Consider the following 3,551-nt stretch of genomic DNA (forward strand, 5'->3'; position numbering starts at 1 on the left):
CAACTTTGTTGATGTCAATCCAAACCTCGACGATGAGGAGGGAGATGAGACAAAGCGATGAGGCATCTACGTCGATGCCACATTACTCTACCTCCTCTAGCATCACTTTATATATGCGTTGATATCAAAGAAGGAAGATGATGCAAGTGAGGCATCTACATTGTTGACAACGAGAAGGGAAGACTAAGAGGAGGTAAGTGAGATAGAGCAGTACGCCACTATTTATACGCATGATATCATATATTGTATCTTCCATCGATAAAATCGACAGCATTAGGATAAATAAAATTAAATATTTTATTTTTATAATTATAATTTTTTAATATAAATATTTTAAACTTAAGGATCGAAAGACAAATGATTTAACCATATGAGATAATCCTTAGATCCACGATAACGTGCCGATGAAGGTCGATATAGCTATGCTTGATTGTGACTTTCTTGCTATTATTCTAGATTTTGGTTCACGACCCGAAAAAAATAATAATAAAAGAGAGATGGCGGTATCGATAACAGTGATAAAAAAGATGTGTCGAGATTTCAATGCAGTGGCAGAGACTATGATAACAACAGGAGGGGCTGCGTTGCATTGTGAGAACGACGGGCTCGGTTACTCAAATATCTACTGTTACATTGTCGTGGTCGTAATTTGTACTGCGCTTGCCTTGTACGGACGAAACTGCTTGTCTTAGAAATGCCATGTTTCAAATATATGGTTGGCAACTGATTCGATTGTTTTGATGGTAAATATAATGTTGATGTAATATGTGTAAGATGTGTTGTAAACTTTAGTTACATGAAATATAAAATATATTGTTGAGAAAGCGTATTAAAACAATCTTTTTCTAAGGTCAACTAACTGGATTGGATTTCATAATTTGGAAACCGGATCATGTAAAGTGAGTTAATAAGAGTCTCGAGTTTGAATCCTGTTTCGCTCGGTGTTGCTTTTATTCATACTCTTGCAGAATTAAACATAGGAATGGTACAAATGAGAAATCAAAACATATATGTAAATTGAAAACATAATATACAAGACGAATGTGATTATATTAGGCCACAATAGAGAAAGATTGAGAATGAAAACGGACTTGGAGTTTCTTAGCATAAGACAAAGCTCATCTTCGTGAGGAAACCCGACCATTTTACCAATCTTCTGGTTAGTTGATCGATGATTTCTTGATTTGTTGACCAGCTTTTCCTTGTTTAGCACATTTAGCACACTAGCTGTTCATGGTGTGAAACATGTTGCTCTTGTGACGTAGCTTCAGATCTTGCTAAGCTTTTAAGTCAACCGAAGCAGTAACCTATAAAACGAATGCACATAGAACGATGCTGGACCAACAAGTTCATTTTTTTAGAGATTCATTTATCTATGCCTTCTTGGTCAAGTCCAAGATTTCTTGGACACGATCGATCACCTCCTTTTTTATAGCAGATGAGATTTTTTTAACTATACGAGGAAATTTCTATACTCTATTGAGTGAAATCCTCCCTCTTAACCTATATAAATAGGGAGAGAACAGCTTCAATAAAAACAAGCTTCTTCCATACTTTATATTTTCTATCCTCTTTCAACATGGTATCAGAGCAATAAGACGAGCGAGACTCCGCGGCCATCGAAGTCTACCATTCACCGCATCTTTACCTCTGACCTGATCACTGCAGATTTCTCCTCCAGTATCGCTGTAGCTTCCTTATTGTTGCAGCTTCCCCCTCCAGCCTCTTCCTTCTACCGTAATAGTCGCAACAACAGCAACAGCAGTAGTAACAACGATCGACTCTTGCTCTTCTCACAAGCCTCCTCCCTCCCTCCTCTTTTTCTGTAAAGATCACTCTTCAGCACAAAAAAAAAAAAAAAAAAAACTACAACGACAACAATAGCACCAAAAAAAAAAAATGTCTCAGATGTCTTCCTTATCTTCTTCTGATTTTCCAGTTACTATTTCTGTAAGGACTCATAGTACTTCTCCTACAGGACTTATCTCCATCAATACTATCACGCTAATCCCTTTAAAGTTATCAAAGGGTGGCAACTATGCATCTTGGTGGGCTCAACTTTCTAATCTCTTATTTGGATACGACTTGCTCGGCTACGTTGACGGCTCCTTTAGTTGTCCGCCAGCCATGATCAACATCCCCAGAGAACCCAATCCAGTACCAAATCCGGCTAAAAAATTATGGTTGCATCAAGATCGTCTCATCCTCCAAGCTATTCAAGCCTTAGTTGTTGGATTCGTCGCACCATTAATATCCTCATATGGGACTGTTGTCGAAGCGTGGTCTAAACTGTAAACTACCTTGGCGAATCATTCACATACTCACAAGCTCAGTCTTCTATCTAAGCTAATGGTGATAAAACAAGAGGGAAGTACTATCATTGATTACCTACAAAATATCAAAGTTATCATCGATGATTTGACTTTGATAGGTCATTCCCTATGTGATGAAGAGATCATCATCCATACCCTTAATGGTCTCGGAGATGATTACAAGGAGTTGGTAGCTACAATTCGGGCACGCGACACGCTAGTATCATTTGAAGAACTCTATGACAAGTTGATTGATTAAGAGATGTATTTGAAGCGTGAGGACAAGCTGCCCGGACCAACTATCATAGCTCAAGTCAGTCACAAGTCTAAGAGGAAGGGCACTCAATACCCTCCGAACATCTCCAAAAGTTTGGCCAATACACATCTTGATCCTATGGATTCCATGCGAAGCCCCCCTTATCCTCCTAATCATAACTTCTCGCAAAGTAGCAACTCTAATAATCGCCTGTCTTGGCATCCTACCCCACCAAGCCACCAAAGACAGGTCATCTGCCAGTTGTGTGATAAAATCTGACACTCCGCTAAAGTTTGTCGGTCTCGACCCTACCTCCCTGGTCCGTCCCACTGGCCTCAGGCAAATCTCCTAACTACTCTGACGATTAGCCAGCCCAATTGGATTGTCGACTTTAGCGTCTCCCATTACATCACCGCTGATCTTCAGAATTTGTCTCATCACAACACCTATGGCGGCGATGAAGATATCATCATCGGTGATGGTAAAGGACTTCCTATAACTTATTCTAGTTCCACAACACTTACTTCAGATACTACCACATTTACAATCAATGATATTTTATGCGCCCCTCATATTAAACACAATCTCATTTATGTTTCTCAATTTTGCAAACATAACAATACTTCAATTGAATTCTTTCCTGATTCCTTTCCTGTTAAGGACTTGAGCACGAGGGCATCCTTGGTCCAAAGCCCGAATAGAGGTAACATTTACGAATGACTGTCAGCTCCACAAATAACCTAGCCCACTATTCATTCTTCTGTTGCGGCACCAGTTGATGTGTGGCATCATCGTCTTGGTCATCCCTCCTCCCTTATTCAGCAGAAATTACTTTCTCGTTACTCTCTTTCTATTTTTAAATCGTATAGTTCTATAACGCATTATTATGCATGTCTCAGTAATAAAAGTCAACAACAGCCCTTTGGCTCATCTTTTATTTTCTCCTCTAAACCATTTGAAATTATTTATACAGATGTTTGGTG

General features: G+C 39.1%; 1 non-coding gene across 1 annotated transcript; it reads left to right on the plus strand.

Moving 5' to 3' along the window:
- The first annotated feature begins 2,436 nt into the window (after positions 1–2,436).
- On the plus strand, positions 2,437–2,575 carry LOC135632176 (small nucleolar RNA Z247). The gene has a single exon (XR_010494631.1). It is a non-coding gene; the product is annotated as a small nucleolar RNA Z247 (small nucleolar RNA).
- The last annotated feature ends 976 nt before the right edge of the window (positions 2,576–3,551 follow it).

The sequence above is a fragment of the Musa acuminata genome, chromosome BXJ3-2 (genome assembly GCF_036884655.1).
Source record: "Musa acuminata AAA Group cultivar baxijiao chromosome BXJ3-2, Cavendish_Baxijiao_AAA, whole genome shotgun sequence".
NCBI classification, from domain to species: domain Eukaryota; kingdom Viridiplantae; phylum Streptophyta; class Magnoliopsida; order Zingiberales; family Musaceae; genus Musa; species Musa acuminata.